Below are 19,642 nucleotides of genomic sequence, written 5' to 3'. Positions count from 1 at the left end.
TATAAAGTAAATAGTGAATTTTTATTCAAGATGTCCTTAGTTTTGTGCAGTATTGCAATGGATTTAAACAGTTTTGATTTAACGCAACAAAAGCTTTTCACTGTACCTTGGTACACGTGACAATAAACTAAACTCAAACTCAAAATTCTTGGATTTTTCAGTCGCTGAATGTACATTTTGAGACTGAGAAATCTGCATTTCATTTTTGTTTGTGTCGGCAAGTGAAGAGGGAACAAGGCTTTTAATAAATGCAACCAAAAAATGTTACAAGGTCAGTATGCAGGTCCAGAGGATTAACACGATGATGTATGAATGACATTTGAATACGTTTATTGGCCAAGTCTATACACATACAAGGAATGGGCCTTGGTGCTCTGCTCGCAAGTCACAACACGAACATACAGTAAACAATCAACCAATTTGGTTGATACATGTAGCAGTCTCTTTCAGACAAGGTGGAATTTATCATGTATGTTCAACTAAGTTTCCACAGGTGATATGTGGAGGCCCTGCAAGGGAGAAGGCAAAGCTTCATCTATTAGGAAATTTCGAAGGGCAAGTTACTGGTTGTTGTGAGGCAAATGAAAATTCCAATTTACTTAAACTTTATTTAAGCTTTAAGCAACTCATTTCTGTAATACACATCTTCAAAGCGTCTGGAAATTATCGCTGATTCCGCAGGCCTTGCCCGCCCGAGAGTCCCGCACATGCGAACACTTCATTCTCCCCTCCTATTTATAAGTTGAGATGGTCAGGAGGTTTAGTATGTCTTGATGACCGTCGCAGCACTGGAGCATCAGGAGATAATGGTGTTTCCATAGCTGGTGGTACATATGTTGCTTGGTCATCAACTTCACTCATATTGTTATTTACATTTTCAATTTTAGAATTACTTAAAGAAGTTTTCATAGGGTATGATGGGAGTGTTGAAGGAAGTTCTCGATTAATATTATCAAGGAGTGATGGAGCTAATAGAGAAGATGGACATGGTGCAAGGTCACAAAGTGAGACAGTTGACTGACGTCCATCCTGATACTTGATAGTTGAATAAGAAGGGTTGACATCAGTCAGTTCAACTTTATCAACAAAGGGCTCATTCTTATTTGATCGGACATATCGACGAAGCAACACAGGCCCAGGGCTAGTCAACCATGATGGCAGAGAAGTACCACTAGAAGAACGCCGTTTGAAGTTAAAGAACCGCTCATGTGGAGTAGTATTGGTAGCGGTTGACAGCAGAGATCTGATGGAGTGTAATGCATCTGGTAGAACACATTCCCACTGCCGATCTGGTATGTCATTTGACTTTAAAGCCAGTTTCACTGCTTTCCAAATGATTCCGTTATACCTCTCAACCTGACCATTTCTAATAGGATGATATTGTGAGATGCAAATGTGAGTGCTCACAATTACGATGCTCGAGACAATCTAGAGAAACAAGTATTTTATTTGCAAGTCTGCAGAGTTGGGTGCCTTCCCTCTCAAGACACACCGAGGTCGGGAAAATCCCTTCTTTTTATTCACTTCACTTTACAATTGTCACATCTTAAATTCCTCCCCTTCGGGCTCCTTCCAATCGGAGCACTGAGGTGCACAATCTACCGTCATCGCCCCTGTTGCCTCCCACATCATACATCGCATGTACATTTAAATGAGGCATCTTGTCATGCGGGCGTTTTTGCAATATTCATTTATCTCATTAGGCATGCGCAGTACAGAGTAGTTCATGCCCTCTCCCCTAGTGCTCTGGTCATCTTGCCCTCTCTCCTAGTTCTTTGGATATCTTGCCCTTATCCTCGGAATGTCACTATTTACTCTTTGGATATCTTGCCCTTATCCTTGGAACGTCACTAGTTCCTTGGATATCTTGCCCTCTCCTTGGAACGTCACTAGTTCCTTGGATATCTTGCCCTTATCCTCGGAATGTCACTATTTACTCTTGCGGTTCTTAGTCAGGTCAGCTATTTCTCATGGTCCTTAGTTTAAATCAATTAACCCTTTTTACTTCTCTCTCACAATCCACCCTTTTTCTTATGCCACGCTACTTTGATTTATACTATTTCCTCCTTTTCTAGTGCTAACAGCAGAGTCTTTGCCTCTCTATATTCCTCCTGCTGGTCATACTGTACTCTGCAGCCCATCATGGTGATGTCGTTCTTTGTCAGGGCTGTCTCTATCAATCGCTGAGACAACCCCCGTATGCAGGGAATGATACAACATCCGAATAGACACATCAACCCCATCACAACTACCACTGATGTTAGGGCTGATGTAAAGATGTGCTTCCATTTCCCAAACCAGGAGTCTAGAAACCCGGTCCAGGAGGTGTCTACCCCAGAGTTTTCGGCCAATTCGATAGAGAGGGAGGTGAGACTTGCTAGGGCTCTTGATACAGACCCATCAGGAGCAGTGTTGTTGGGGATGTAGGTGCAACATTGTTCCCCAAACATCACACACACCCCCCCTTTCTCAGCCAGGAGCATGTCCAAGGCTATGCGATTTTGCCAGGCCATTAGGCTGGTAGCTGTCAGTTGTTCCGCTAATCCTTCAACCGCATCTCGAGTGTAATTTATAAAGCGTTGTTGATTGTAGTACAGGTAGTTGATCCAGTCCACATTTTTATTAATTGTGGACCACCAGAAGAGTATGGACTCAAAGCCAGCAGCTATCTGGTTTCTGGCTTTGAATTCATCGGGTACCCCTCTTGGCACCCCTATTGCATCAATATAGATGTGTGTGTCAAATGATCCTCTCACCTCTCTCCTTTGTCGTCGGCCTCCTTCATTGAGTTCGACCGCATGCTCTACTGCTATGGTGAAGGGCATCATTAGTTGTGTAAGGGTACAGGTTCCCGTCCATGACCCTGGTAGCCGGGGCCACAGGGTATCCTCTCCGCACCACCACCAGACATCGGCTCTACTGACTATCTGCTTTCTCAGCCAGGAGCTACTGAACAGTGACCCCTGTTCCTCAGCTGTAATGTTATACATCTGATTGCAGTTTAGCACCTCCCCCATTTCCTGTCCATCTGGGTTATATCTTGTATAGCACTCAAATCCCTCCTCCCCTAGGGGAATGGTGAATGGGGGAGGTCGAGGGTCTTTCCTTTGGCCCTTCGTGTTGTTGTTACTAGCCGGGAATAGGTAATGGTATTTCTGGCAGGTCTCATTCTTTGGTATTATGGGATTCGTGAATAGTTGTAGTATACATGACATAGCCCCAGGTGTCCTATTCCAATTCAGGGGAAATGGTACGGGGACCAGCTGAGGCTTAGCTCCGGCGCAGGCGTAGCAATTGGTTTGTTGCATACTTCTGGCCGTGTACATCATCCAGGTAAGCCAGGTGTTGGTTCCCTTTCCCCCTGTTGGTATTCCCTCCCCATACAATTGCATTAATTCTATTTCTCCTGTTACTATCATTATATTTAAATCCTTAGGCTCATACTCCGTGGTGACATTGCTGACTACAGGTGGTGCTGGGGTAACCCAGGGATCCCTACTCTGACTGTCTTCTATCTGGAACATTCCCCCCTTATCCTCATATTTTACCATATATCCGTCCCGTTCTACCTTTATTTCAAACCTCAGGCATGCGTCCTTCCCTGTTTTATCTACACATATCCAATACCTACCACTTTCCTTCATTTGAACCCTCTGTATGCTTACATATACACGTCCTGGCAATCCCTCATTTGGGTTTTGATATATTCTCCACCTATCAGTTTGATAGGTGGGCTTATGCCACCCCTCTCTGGATGAAGTGAATACCTCGTGCCAATCTTTACAGGGATGGGTGCATACATACATCCTATGACCACACCACCATTTTCCTTCACATACATCAAATGGGATGGTGGTGGCCCTTCTATTCTGTGGTATAGTTATTTTTATGCATGTTACATTACTCACAACCTGGATAACCACCCAGCACCCGATCCACCAGCACAAAGTCTTCATTTTCCATGCGGGGTCCTGGTGAATACCAAAGTCAATGGCTCCTTTCCTCCACGTGCCGTCTACGGGCTGATATTGTCTGGTGGGGCCTCCACGGGACCCTTAAATCGACTTGCGTGTGTCCACCCTTTTTCTTTTGTTCGTACTGCTGTCTCGGTGGTTAATAACACAAGGTAGGGTCCAGTCCACCTAGGTCGCAACTTTTTTTCCTTCCACGTTTTTATTAGTACCCAGTCTCCAGCCTTGACTGAGTGAATCGGAAAATCCAGTGGCGGGCTCTGGGCCAATAATCCTTTAGTTTTTAGTTCTGCAAGAGATTGGGATACTGCCAGTAAATAGTTCCTTAAGAACACGTCGTTCCCTGGTATTGTTGGGATCCCTTCTATCTTTCCTAAGTACGGGAGCCCGAATAACATTTCATATGGGGATACCCCTATATCTTTCCGAGGTGCCGTTCGGTTTCTTAACAAGGCTATCGGAAGGCACTTAGTCCAGGGGAGTCTCGTTTCCTCTACTAACTTGGTGATTTGGGTCTTTAAGGTGCCATTCATTCTTTCCACCTTTCCGGAACTCTGGGGATGCCATGGTGTATGCAATTTCCATTCAATCCCTAATGCTTCACATATCATTTTATGTGTTTTGGAGGCAAAATGGGTCCCTCTATCTGAGTCTTATGTTTCCACAATCCCATATCTGGGTATAATTTGCTCCAATAATACCTTGGCTACCGACTGTGAGGTGGCAGTTGCTGTAGGGAATGCTTCTACCCATCTAGTGAAATGGTCTACTACCACTAACAGGTATTTCCATCTCTGTATCCGGGGCAATTCGGTGAAGTCTATCTGTATTCTTTGGAAGGGTCTTATTGCTAATGGTTGTCCTCCTCCTGGGACTGCTCTCATGATTTTTTTTGTTGATTCGCTGACATATTACACAACCCCCTATGACTTGTTTGGCCATGGTATACATCCCACGGCAAGCGTAGGTCCTGAGGAGGGTATCACAGAGGGCTTGGGTTCCCCAATGGCTTTGCCCCTGCAACCTCCCTAATAACTCCCTTATAATTTCTTTGTTCAATAGCTGCTTTCCATCCGGTGGTGTCCACCATTTCCCATTTGGGGTACGCCGGGCTCCCATTTCTCTCATGTGTTCCTGCTCTTTTTCACCAAAGATAGGTATCTTTTCCTCTGGTTCCCTTAAAGGTATCAGTGACATCATTTCTACCGTCTGATCTGTGGCCGCTCTCTTTGCCACCTCATCCGCTGCCCTATTTCCTCGGACTTCCAGGGTGTTACTCTTCTGATGCCCTGCCACATGTGCTATGGCTACCTGTTCTGGTTTCTGCAAGGCCTCCAGTGTCTGTCCTATCAATTGCTCATGCGCTAATTCTTTCCCCCGAGCTGTTATCATTCCTCGCTCTTTCCAGATCTTCCCAAAGGTGTGTACTACCCCAAAGGCGTATTTTGAGTCGGTATACACTGTTCCTTCCTTTCCCTCCAATAGTTCCAAAGCTCTCATTAGTGCATATAATTCACAAGATTGGGCTGACCAACTATCAGGCAGCCTGCCACTTTCAATTTCCTCCATAGTTTCCCCATTCACTATACCGTATCCACTATGTCTTTTTCCATCTATACAGAGTATACAACTGGACCACTACTCTTCCCTCTACCGGTGCTGTGCCTATTCCCAATTGTATTTGTAAATCTCTGCCCATTAAATTTACGCCAGCCTGGGGTACTAAGATCAGGTCCTCTACCGCCTCCCGGTTTTCATACCTTACATTCACTCCACCTATCTCGGGAGCTACCATCACAGTTCCCCCTACCCCGGTAATTTTTACTCTCCCTTGTCCTGCCTCCGTACCTGTTGGTACTTTGGTCACACTTGATCGCTCTGCTCCTGAATCTACCATGAACACCGTATCTTCTCCTTGGGGTCCTATTTTTAAATTTACCAGGGGCTCCCTTCTATAGTCCCTCGACCCCAAGAACGAGAACCCCTGACCCCCCCTATTCATTTTCCATCATACTGTACGTGCGGGACTCCGCTACAAGCTCAGGGCACTCCCTTTTGAAGTGTCCTTCCTTATTACAAAAATAACATTTTGAAGGCCCTGTCCTCCAACCTTGTCCCGTACCCGTATTTCCCCGGCCCCTGCCGTAACCTTCTCCATATCCCCCTCTTCTACGGCCTCTGCCGCCTCCTCTCCCTCTGCCTTGGGCGTAACTCCCCCGCCGTCCTGTACTTCCCTGTTCCTTGTCTACTACTTGCTTTACTGCCTGTAACATAATCTTTGCCTTTCCCTTCTGTTTCTCCTCATCCCTCCGCACGTACACTTTCTGGGCCTCCGTAAGCAACTGAGGTAGTGATCTCTCATTCCAATCATCCACCTTTTCTAACTTTTTCCTCACATCAGGCCAGGATTTAGTCACGAAATTGGCCCTGAGCAGTTGTTGTCCTGCCTCTGATGCCTGCTGATTACATGCCTGTGTTTCTACGTTGCTGTCTCCCTCATACTCCTCATTTGCTGCCTGACGGGTCCCATAAATCTTTCTGTCCCTGAGGTCCTGCAGCCTTTTGATGTCTGCTTCTAGTTCCCGTGCTTCTTGCTTCATCCTTTCCTTTTCCCGCTGCCCCCTTCTCTGTCTATATTCCTTTATGTCTTGCTCATCGTTCCAAGTTGTGACTTCTCCCTCTATCTCCACTATTCCCTTTTACCAAAGGGCACTGCTTTGTTCCGTCCTGGCTGGAATAGGGAGGGGGATACCCAGGGTCCCATAGGCTGGGGTACAGAGTTGATTTTTTTTCTCCTGAAGCTCCTGACTTTCATGCTGTTTTGGGGGTCTTTCACCCTTGTTTGGGGTGGTATTCTTTTCCTGCTATGCTTTCCTCAGCCTTTCTCCTTCTATTCTAAACAATTTAAGTACGTCTAGTTATTTTTCCTTTTTCGTTACTCGGGTTTCTGATTTATCCTTAGGCTTATAGTTCTTAATTAACACTCCCATTTCATCACACATGTTTATATCAAAATATAAATATATCAAAATTTATATCAAAATTTATATCATTCCGTGGGCCATTTCGTAACCAATTGTTTCGTCCTTTTTTTTTCCATTTCTCAGAGTGTTTTTTAAAAAATATCCTCTTTGGATACGGGGAACTTCCTACTTAGTAGTTCAACTGCAGTTATTTTATTCATTGTATTCGTCTTATATTATTTTATTCATTGTATTCGTCTTATATTATGTTAGTGCACTTGGTCAGTCAGTTTAAATGCAGTCCTTGTTCTCACTCCGTTCCGTCTCTATAGTCACTATGCTACCTATTACGCTATTTCTATCTTCTATAGTTCTACTATATTCCTTTAATATTTATTCTGAGGCATCGGCAAGCCTGTGATTCCTGTGATTCTTTCAGGATTTATTCTTCGCTTTCCCCTTGCAAGCATAACAACTTTCCTCCAGATTAGGGGAAGCTTTTGAATTAACAAACACATTTAATGCCTGCCGTACTCAATCCTCATCGGAGCCCAGTCGTGGCCACCAGACTGAACTCCCTTTTATTGGTTCCTTTGGCCAATCAAAATAACAGAACTTAATAATTTTTGTCTTCTCCAATCCCTGGGTTTTCCCTGCCCCCAATGGCTCAGCATTCGCCCCAACGGACTATCAGGCGGAATGCGGGGGTTGGGCTTACCGCCCTTCCCCTCCCTTTTGGGCTTTCCGTTTTCACTGCCCATCCTCCCGATCGGAATTCCCCTCCGATCATTTATTCTCCCGATCGGAATTCCCCTCCGATCTTAGCTGTAATCGCCCGAGTAGTACTTAATAGTCAGTTTTCTTACCCGGGTCTTGTGCACAAGAATCACTCGATTTAGCTCCTCGCGATTTCCTGGTCCTCCCACTTGTTTCTCGAGTCTCTGGTCCAGGTATCACTCGCTCAAACCGCTGACGGCAAGCAAGGAGTCTGAGACCGCTGAACTCAGCGGGGTGCACCGTCCCTTCTTCCGTATACTCCCGTCAGCCGGCCGGAGTGGCGATCCCGGACGAGCCCCCAAGTTGTGAGATGCAAATGTGAGTGCTCACAATTACGATGCTCGAGACAATCTAGAGAAACAAGTATTTTATTTGCAAGTCTGCAGAGTTGGGTGCCTTCCCTCTCAAGACACACCGAGGTCGGGAAAATCCCTTCTTTTTATTCACTTCACTTTACAATTGTCACATCTTAAATTCCTCCCCTTCGGGCTCCTTCCAATCGGAGCACTGAGGTGCACAATCTACCGTCATCGCCCCTGTTGCCTCCCACATCATACATCGCATGTACATTTAAATGAGGCATCTTGTCATGCGGGCGTTTTTGCAATATTCATTTATCTCATTAGGCATGCGCAGTACAGAGTAGTTCATGCCCTCTCCCCTAGTGCTCTGGTCATCTTGCCCTCTCTCCTAGTTCTTTGGATATCTTGCCCTTATCCTCGGAATGTCACTATTTACTCTTTGGATATCTTGCCCTTATCCTTGGAACGTCACTAGTTCCTTGGATATCTTGCCCTCTCCTTGGAACGTCACTAGTTCCTTGGATATCTTGCCCTTATCCTCGGAATGTCACTATTTACTCTTGCGGTTCTTAGTCAGGTCAGCTATTTCTCATGGTCCTTAGTTTAAATCAATTAACCCTTTTTACTTCTCTCTCACAATATGGTGTTGTTTTACTTGTTGCAATTCCTCTATTAGAGAGGTAGTCCTTTAAATCTTTTGACATGAATAAGGTGCCCCTATCAGAATGTATGTAACTTGGAAATCCACAGAATGAAAACAGTTGATCTAAACATTTGATAACCGTAGCAGCTGACATATTTGGACAAGGAAAGGCAAATGGAAACCTTGAATATTCATCAACTATGGTAAGTATATAAACATTTTGAGAGGAGGATGGTAAAGGCCCTTTGAAGTCAATACTCAAACGCTCCAAAGGTTGAGTAGCTTTGATCAATCTTCCTGCTTCAGGATGGAAAAATCTTGGTTTTAATTCAGCACAGATTCTACATGAAGCACAAGTCATTTTCACATCTTCTGTAGAGAAAGGTAAGTTTTTGGAACAAACATAGTGTAACATATGAGTGACTCCAGGATGACACAGCCCATTGTGAAGATCAGTGAGTGCAGAGAATGAACAGAGGCACAAAATGCTCGAGTTAATGTATCCGGAGCAACATAATCCTTACCAGGGCGGTACTCAATTGAATAATTATATGCAGATAATTCAATCCTCCATTCATGAATTTTACTGTTTTTAATTTTCGTTCGCTTCCGATTATCTAGCATAAAAGCTACTGAACGCTGATCTGTTATCAAAGTGAAGTGCTGGTGAGCAAGGAAATTATTCCATTTTCTCACTGCTTCAATAATTGCTGTAGCTTCCTTTTCGACGGGTGGGTAATGCTATTTACCACCTTGGAGAGTATGAGACATGCAAGCCACTGGTCGTCCTCCTTGATTTAATGTTGCTGATACTGCTAAATCAGAGGCATCACATTCAACAACAAAGGGGAGATCCTCATCGATGGCGTATAATGTCGCAGATTCTAATTGTTTCTTTAAAGAAGTAAAGGCACCAATTGCTGTAGAGTCAAGGGGGAAAGATTTTGCTCTAATCAAAGGTTGAATTTTGTCAGAGAAATTTGGTATCCATTTAGCATAATATGCAAACATGCCAAGAACTCTTCGTAGAGAGTTTAATGTAGCTGGAACAGGTATCTCTTGGAGTGGGTGGAGTCTTTCTGGATCAGGCTTGATCATATAATTTCCAACCCAATAACCAAGAATATTAATTGATGGCACTGATATTATTGACTTAGCCTCATTTAATGTTAGTGTAGTGGCCTGGCGGAGGCCAGAGAAAAGGCAAGACGCCAGGCAGTGTTTAATAGATTCTTTATTAGGCTGTGAGCTGGTGCCCACAGCGTAGTTCTCCAAGGGATGATCCACGCCTTCCCTTGGTCTGGCTTTTAACTCCTTTCACCTGTCCGTCATGTAACGAGGGGGCTGACCCGAGGAGTGGCCTGATCCGCCACAGGACCCCCCCCAAGAACCGGAGGTACAAAACGGACAGGAGGGCGCACGAGGCGACCAGCCCGGGTGCGCACCATGACCGGCGCAGGGACCGGCGACTGACCGACAGGTGGAGGGGTCGTAGCAGACACTGGAGGGGGTAGCTTGGACGGGGGGCGACCGCGCGGGCGGGGCTGTGCAACCGGCACCGGCCGATCAATGTCCACGTGTGCCGGCTTCAGCCGTGCGATCGAAACAGTCTCTCTGCGACCCCCCATGTCCAGAACGAATGTGGCCGAGCCGTGTTGTAGGACCCGGAAGGGGCCCTCGTACGGCCGCTGGAGAAGTGATCGGTGTGCGTCCCTGCGCAGGAACACAAACTGGCAGTCCTCCAGAGCGGCAGGGACGTGTGGCTGGAATGTCCCATGACGTGATGTGGGCACAGGTGCCAGCCTGCCCACTGTCTGCCGAAGACGTTGCAGGGCGTCAGAAGGCTGCTCCACTCGACCGTGCGCTGGTGGGATGAACTCCCCGGGAACCGTCAAGGGGGCCCCGTACACCAACTCGGCGGAGGAGGAGGCCAAGTCCTCCTTGGGTGCGGTGCGGATCCCCAGCAAAACCCACGGCAGGGCGTCCACCCAGTCTGGGCCCGTGAGCCGAGCCTTCAGGGCAGCTTTCAGCTGGCGGTGAAAGCGTTCCACCAACCCGTTCGACTGTGGATGGTACGCCGTAGTGTGGTGTAGGCTGACACCCAAGAGCCTTGCCATGGCCGACCACAGTTCCAAAGTGAACTGTGGCCCCCGATCGGATGTAATGTCCAGTGGCACCCCGAACCGGGCGATCCAGTGCGCCGCCAAGGCCCGCGCGCAGGTGGCCGTCGAGGTGTCTGCCAGCGGAATGGCCTCCGGCCACCGCGTGAAGCGATCTACCACAGTGAAGAGGTGGGTCATGCCCCGGGACGGCGGCAGCGGCGAAATCCGGCCGCCATCGGGAACCCCGGTGCCGGCACGTCCTTCTCGCACGGCCCGCCGACAATTCAGCCAGACGCCACCAGGGGTCGCTGGTGGTCGGCCCAAGCAGCACCACCTCCAATACCGCTGGAGACCACCGGAGGTCGCTGGTGGGCATCCCAGTCTGCACCACCACCGGACACCAGCAAAAGCTGGTGCTATTATCACCGTCGTTGGGGACCGAACGCCAAGCAATGTCGCCTACCCTGTGCCTTTCCGGGAAACGCGAGGGCCGGCCGTCAGTGATCCCTTCGGCGGCCGGCCAGATCCATCGCGTGTTCGCTCGGGATCGCCGCACCGGGGGTCGGTTCCTCGTCGACACTGGAGCGGAGGTGAGCGTCCTACCTCCTTCCACCGCCGATATCCATACGGGCAAACACGGCCCCCTCCTCACTGCGGCGAACGGTAGCCCCATCAACACTTACGGGGTCTGCCAGCTCGCCCTTAACTTCGGCGACAGCTGGTTCACGTGGCAGTTCATCATTGCCGATGTTTCCCAGCCGCTGCTGGGCGCCGACTTCCTGCGGGCGCATTCCATGCTCGTGGATGTCGGGCGGCAGCGCCTGGTGCACTCCAGCACGCTGAGGCCGGTCTCCCCCAACGTCGGACACCTGTCGTCCGTGGATGCGACGTACGCGCGCATCCTGGCGGACTTCCCGGACATTGTGGAAACCCACTTCTCCTCCTCCACTCCCAAGCACGGGGTGCAACATCACATCCCCACCACCGGGCCACCCGTGCACGCCCGAGCGCGGCGTCTCGCTCCAGACAAGCTCCGTCTAGCTCGAGAGGAGTTTCATCAGATGGAGTCAATGGGCATCGTGCGCCCTTCCGATAGCCCGTGGGCGTCACCACTCCACTTGGTCCCTAAGGCGGACGGGGGTTGGCGACCGTGCGGGGACTATCGGCGCTTAAATGACGCGACCGTTCCCGACAGGTACCCGGTTCCGCACATCCAGGACTTTAATGCCCACCTGGCCGGAGCATCCGTGTTCTCCAAGGTGGACCTTGTGCGCGGATATAATCAAATCCCGGTCCACCCCGATGACATCCCCAAGACTGCTATCATCACCCTGTTCGGCCTATTCGAGTTCCTACGGATGCCGTTCGGGTTGAAGAACGCCGCACAGGCCTTCCAACGGCTTATGGACTGTGTGTGCCGTGGCCTAGAATTCGTCTTTGTCTACTTGGACGACGTACTCGTGGCCAGCCGCTCGAAGCAGGAGCACTGCACCCACCTCCGCCAGCTGTGTAAACGCCTCAGCGAGTACGGTTTGTCCATCAACACTTCCAAGTGCCGTTTTGGGGTGACGGCCATCGATTTCCTCGGCCATCGGGTGACCCCACAAGGGGTGGTACCTCTTCCGGACAGGGTCGAAGCTGTCCGCCGTTTCCCCCGACCGACCACTGTCAAGGGCCTGCAGGAATTCGCTGGGATGGTCTCGTTCTATCACCGCTTCCTGCCGTCGGTAGCCCGAACTATGCGCCCACTCTTCCACCTCATGGCTAGTCGCCGCAAGGAGGTCGAGTGGGACGACGAAGCAGGAGCGGCCTTTGAGCAGGCTAAGGAGGCCCTAGCCAGGGCCACGATGCTCGTCCATCCTAAGGAGGATGCCCCAACCGCCCTGACCGTGGACGCTTCGGAGGTGGCGGTCGGCGCGGTGCTAGAGCAGCACATCGACGGGTGTTGGCGGCCACTCGCCTTCTTTAGCAGGCACCTCAGCGGGGCCCAACGGCATTACAGCGCGTTCGACCGGGAGCTCCTCGCCCTCTACCTCGCGGTACGCCACTTTCGGTACTTCCTAGAAGGGAGACCCTTTACCGCGTTCACAGACCACAAGCCACTCACATTTGCGTTCGCCAAGGTTTCGGATCCGTGGTCTGCGCGGAACAGAGACAATTGGCTTATGTGTCGGAATATACCACCTCAATTCGGTTCGTGGAGGGAAAAAACAACAGGGTGGCCGACACCCTGTCTAGACCCGCGATCCACGCCGTCCTACAAATGGCCGGGGGGATCGACTATTCCGCCCTAGCAGCCGCACAGCTGGGGGACGAGGAGATGGCTGCCTATCGTACAGCCGTGTCCGGCCTGCAGCTGGAGGACATTGTCTGTGGCCCCGGGGATACAACACTGTTGTGCGACACCTCCACTGGCCTGCTTGGGCCGACCACCAGCGACCTCTGGTGGCGTCTGGCTGAATTGTCGGCGGGCCGTGCGAGAAGGACGTGCCGACACCGGGGTTCCCGATGGCGGCCGGATTTCGCCGCGGGGGTCGTCCTGAAACGGGGTCGACGGCGGCCCCAGCTTGCTGTTGGCCTTCCGACGCCGCGGAAAAGACGGCTAGGGCTGCCAGGTCCTCCCGACGGGACATCCAAATTTGGTCAGCGCGCTCGCCCAGCCGCTGCGTGTCGGTGAAGGGGTCCTCTGCGAGCTGAGAACGGAGGTCGACGGGGAGCTGCCGCAGGTAGGCCTGCTTGAATAAAAAACAGGGCGGGTGGTTGCCCATAAGGGCGAGCATGTCCTCCAGAAGGGCCGACGGCCGACGGTCCCCGAGCTCCCCCTGGCTCATAACGCGAGTTGCCCTCTCGGCGTCGCTGAGGCCGAACCTCCTGATAAGGAGGTCTTTCAGGCCCTTATATTTGTCATCCGCGGGGGGGTCATTAAGGTAGGGCTTTACTCGCCTTGCTGTCGCCTGGTCCAGGGCGCCGACGACGTAAAAGTACTTCGTCAAGTCGACGGTTACCCCTCGCACAGCAAACTGTGCCTCTGCCTGCTGAAACCAGACCTCAGGCTCTTCGGTCCACAGGGTCGGGAGTTTGAGGGAGACGGCCTCGAGGTCGGCAGGGCCGGGTTGCGCGAGGGCGGCAGGACCGGGTTGTCCATTGTTCGACATCACTACGTGTGATGTCCGTCGAGGTCACCAATGTAGTGGCCTGGCGGAGGCCAGAGAAAAGGCAAGACGCCAGGCAGTGTTTAATAGATTCTTTATTAGGCTGTGAGCTGGTGCCCACAGCGTAGTTCTCCAAGGGATGATCCACGCCTTCCCTTGGTCTGGCTTTTAACTCCTTTCACCTGTCCATCACGTAACGAGGGGGCTGACCCGAGGAGTGGCCTGATCCGCCACATTAGATTTTTAGAATGTACAACTTCTAAAAACCATTGTACATTTTTGTCATGTTCAGCTTGGTCTTTTCCTGCAATAGTTATATTAACAAGATAAGGGAAAGTATCTTTAAAGTTTTCCTGTTCAACAAGTTTGTCCATCTCTCTCTGAAAAACGGCCACACCATCAGTTACACCAAAAGGAACTCTGCAGTAGTGGTATAATTTTCCATTTGCTTCAAACGCAGTGTATTTATTTTCTGATTCTTTCAAAGGAATTTGGTAGTAAGCACTTTTTAGGTCAAAAGTAGAGAATACCTTATACTTAGCTAATGTATTGATAATATCTTCTATACGAGGTAATGGATATGCATCAAGCTCCGTGAACTGGTTTATAGTTTGAGAGTAATCAATGCAGAGTCTCTTTCTATGTCTCTCCAAGGGGTCCTTAACCACGACAACTTGTGCCCCCCAAGGGGAAGATCTGGGCTCTATGATCCTGTCTCGTAAAAGCTTAGTTACTTCTGTGTTGATAAAGTTTTTGTCATCTTTACTAAAATGTCTTGATTTTGTAGCAATTGGCTTGCACTTAGAGGATAAATTAGTGAATAATGAAGGACATTCAACAGATGCAGCAGAAAAAACACACAATACTGGTGGCTTTGACAACACAAGATCAGGCATAGTTCCTTCATACATTATTTGAAGTGATCTGTGCTGTTTCTGAAAATCCTGACCTAGAATTATATCGCTACACAAATTTTCAAAAATACCAAGACATACAGATTTATAACTAGTTTTGTTCGGAATAAAGTCTACAATACAAGATCCAATAATTTGAGTATTGAGAGATGTCAGAGCCATCGAGATTTCTCTATTTGAAGGAATCATAGTTAGATTTAGTCGAGACGCAACTTGTTCACTTATAAAACTTTCTGAACTGCCAGAATCAAGTAGTACATTAAGTGTATGGCCATTGATGGATACCGTTGTAGCTGCGTGAGACAAGCCCTGAGGAAATGCAGCTGTAATTGCACATAAAGAAGGCAGATACATGGCAGCTGTCACACGTTTAGTAGTTGCTTTGGACTTGCATACTCTAGAATAATGTCCCTTCTTGCCACAACTATTACAAGTTGCCTCTCGAGCAGGACATATCTCTCTATTATGAATATTACCCCCGCAAAAGTAACACTTCCTTTTTGGATAAGTCTATGCTGCAGCAAGGGCACATTTATCAGTAGAAATTGTTTCAGCTTGCTCCATATTAGTACTTGGGTGAGATTATTTTGTAGTAGTTGCAGCAGAATACACATTAGATGAGCCATAAGCATCTGAATTTCTCTGAGCCAAGTCTAATGAGTAAGTTTGATTGTAAGCTGACTGTAAATCCAAGGTTTTGTTTTCTAATAGTCTCTGTCGTATTAAAGGCGATGCCAAACCATTGATAAACGACTCTCGAATAAGTTCCTGTCGATATTATAGACAATAGACAATAGGTGCAGGAGTAGGCCATTCAGCCCTTCGAGCCAGCACCGCCATTCAATGCGATCATGACTGATCACTCTCAATCAGTACCCCGTTCCTGCCTTCTCCCCATACCCCCTCACTCCGCTGATCAACTGTAACTGCTTTGAAGGCACAATCTTTACTAAGTCTTTGAAGTTCTTGTAAAAACTCATCAAGTGACTCATCAGGTTTTTGTTTACGAGTAGCAAGGAGGTGTCGAGCAAATATTACATTGGGTGTCTTAACGAAGAGTCTGCTCAGTACATCAATAGCAGAATCATAAGTTGTACATTCCTCTATGTATTCATATACATCATAAGAGACAGGGCTTATTAATGTCCTGAATTTGTCTGGTGCATTGTAGCCACACTAATCAAATAAGTTATTTAGTGAACGAAGCCAGTGCTTCCATACCTTTGCTGCAGGAATGGAATTGGGATCCAGATCCAAGCATTGTGGTTTCAATAGTTTCTCCATCTCAATGTCACACTGCTTAACTTCTTAGATTGAGCTACCAATAACCTGTATGAAACTTTCCAATCCGGATTCCGCTCAAACCACTGTACTGAAACTGCGCTCCTCAAAATCACAGACGACATTCTCCTCTCCTCCGACGCTGGCAACCTCAACATCCTCATCCTACTTGACCTCAGCGCCGCCTTTGACACCATAAATCACTCCATTCTCCTCACCCGACTTGAAACCTCCCTTAACATCACCGGCACAGCCCTATCCTGGTTCAAATCTTACTTCTCTGACAGACACCAGTTCATCTCCATTAACAACTGTAAATCCCCCACCGCTCCCCTCCCCCCCCCCAAGGTGTCCCCCAAGGCTCAGTCCTTGGCCCCCTCCTCTTCATCCTCTACCTGTTCCCCCTTGGTCAATTAATCCGCCGTCATGGTCTCAACTTCCACTGCTTCGCCGATGATATCCAGCTCCTCATCTCCACCAAGTCAATCTCCTCCACCACACACTCTACACTGACAAACTGCATTACTGAAATAAAATCTTGGCTTCAATCAAACTTCCTCAAACTCAATTGCAACAAATCTGAAATCATCATCATTGGTCCAAAAATGCTCACCAAATCCACCCAAAACTTCATCCTCAACATTGATGGTCTCCTAGTATCCACCTCACCTCACATCCGGAATCTTGGAATCATCCTTGATCAAACCCTCTCCTTCGACAAACATCAAACACATCACAATGACAGCCTTCTTCCACCTCAAAAACATTGCCCGTCTCCGTCCATCCCTCTCCTCCACAGCTGCAGAAACCCTCATCCACGCCTTCATCACCTCCCGTCTGGACTACTGCAACAGCCTCCTCTATGGCGCACCCTCAAAAATCATCAATAAACTTCAATACATTCAAAACTCCGCTGCCCGTCTACTCACACACACCTCGATCCGTGACCATATCACCCCCGTCCTTTATAAACTCCACTGGCTCCCCATCCCCCAGAGAATCCAGTACAAAATCCTCCTCATAACCTACAAAGCCCTCCATAACCTGGCCCCATCCTACCTGACCGACCTCCTCCACAGGCACACTCCCACCTGCACCCTCCGCTCTGCTGCTGCCAATCTCCTATCCCCCCACATCCGGACTAAACTCAGATCCTGGGGGGACAGGGCTTTCTCCATCGCTGCTCCCACCCTATGGAACTCACTACCCCAAACCGTTAGAGACTCCCCCACACTCACCACATTCAAAACATCGCTGAAGTCTCACCTGTTCAGTACTGCCTTCAACCACTGAAGGTCACCTCACCTTCTGTCTCCTTTCTCTGTTCATTTATTTATTTACTTATTTATCTATTTATTCATTTCCCTATGTTCTCAAAATCTCTGTAAAGCGTCTTTGAGTATATGAAAAGCGCTATATAAATAAAATGTATTATTATTATTATTATTATTAAATTGTTGTGAGGCAAATGAAAATTCCAATTTACTTAAACTTTATTTAAGTTTTAAGCAACTCATTTCTGTAATACACATCTTCAAAGCGTCTGGAAATTATCGCTGATTCCGCAGGCCTCGCCCGCCCGAGAGTCCCGCACATGCGCACACTTCACTAGTATTCAAGGGTGAGCTTCTTGGGGCCAGTGACCACTGTTCTATTAGCTTTAAAATAGTTATGGATAATGACAGGGCCGGCCCTCCAGTTAAAATTCAGAATTGGGACAGGGCCAACTTTGATAGTGTTAGATCGGAACCTGCTAAACTTGTTTACAGACAAAGGAACTGCTGAAAAGTGAAAAGTTTTCAAATATGTTAGGACAAGAATTCAGGGCATGTATGCTCCTGTTCAAGTGGAGGACAAGGCAGGTGGGCGTAAGGAAGTTTTGAAACTTGAAAAAGGAGGCGTGGGACAGGTCTAAATATTGAATGTTACTGGTATTAAATGTTACTTTGCAGGAGTTTGGGAACTGAGGAGCATATTTAAGAAGGAAATCAAGAGGGCATTAAGAGGCCAAGATAATGTTAGATAATGGCAGATAATGGCATTATCTCTGGCAGATAATGTTAAGGAAATTTGAAGACATTTTATGTACAAGTGTAAGAGAGTAACAAGAAAGAAAAGGGCCCCTCATAAATCAAAAGTGGTCATCTCTATGAGGAAGAAGGAACTGCAGATGTTGGTTTAAACCGAAGATAGACACAAAAGGCTGGAGTAACTCAGCAGGACAGGCAGCATCTCCTTCACCCATTCCTTTTCTCCAGAGATGCTGCCTGTCCCGCTGTGTTACTCCAGCATTTTTGTCCATCTCTGTGTGGAGTTGCAGGAGATGGGCAAGGTCCTCTATTAGTATTTCTCCTCCATATAAACTGTGGAGAAATACATGAAGACTGGGGAACTTGGAATGGTGAGTGGAGATCTCTTGAGGTCAGTCAGTATTATGGTCAAACAGGTGCTGAACGTTGTAAGTCATATGAATTTTAGACAAATCTCCTGGCCTGATCAAATATATCCAACCACACTGTGGGAAGCTAGAGAAGAAACTGCAGGTGCTTGGGCTGAGAAATATGAATCACCATTAAATACGGGTGAGGTGTAAAAGACTGGAGGTTGGTGTTTTTCTCTGGACTGCTTCCTGTACCTCGTGCTGGTGAGGGCAGGAACAGGGAGATAGGGGATATGAATGTATGGCTGAGAGGCTGGTGCAGGGAGCAGGGATTTAGATTTATAGACCATTGGGATCTCTTCTGGGGTAGGGGTGACCTGTACAAAAGGGACAGGTTACACCTTAACTGGGGAGGGACCCAGCGTTCTGGCAGGCAGGTTTGCTCGTGCTACACGTGTTGATTTAAACTAAATAGTGGGGGGGGGGGGGGGGGGTTGACAAATTGGGAGTATAAAGATGGAGTTAAAGGGGAAGTGATTACAGGAAAAGTTGCAAAAGACTCTCGAATTAATGGGAAGGAAAGTTTGAGAAGGGATAAGAGAGTAAGGTCAGGGCCAATAGCGACCGGTGTGAGAAGAGAGGTGAATACCGAGGTTAAAGTGCTGTATTTGAATGCACAAAGTATAAAAAATGAAGTGGATGAGTTTGAGGCTCAGTTAGATATTGGCAAGTATGATGTTTTGGGAATTACAGACATGGCTGCAAGAGGACCAGGCATGGGAGCTGAATATTCAGGGGTGTACGACCTATCGAAAAGACAGACAGGTGGGCAGAGGGGGTGGGGTCACTCTGTTGGTAAGGAATGATATTCAGTCCCTTGCAAGGGGTGACATAGAATCAGGAGATGTAGAATCAGTATGGATAGAAATGAGGAATTGTAAGGGTAAAAAGACCCTAATGGGAGTTATCTACAGGTCCCCAAACAGTAGCCTGGATATAGGGTGCAAGTTGAATCAAGAGTTAAAATTGGCATGTCGCAAAGGTGTTCTACGGTGGTTATGGGAGATTTCAACATGCAGGTAGACTGGGAAAATCAGCTTGGTAATGGTATCAGATCAAAGTAGTGCCAGTGTGGTGAGTCCCTTCTACCAGATAGT

Source organism: Rhinoraja longicauda, chromosome 14 (assembly GCF_053455715.1).
Source record: "Rhinoraja longicauda isolate Sanriku21f chromosome 14, sRhiLon1.1, whole genome shotgun sequence".
NCBI classification, from domain to species: Eukaryota; Metazoa; Chordata; class Chondrichthyes; order Rajiformes; family Arhynchobatidae; genus Rhinoraja; species Rhinoraja longicauda.
This window is presented reverse-complemented; position numbering follows the sequence as displayed.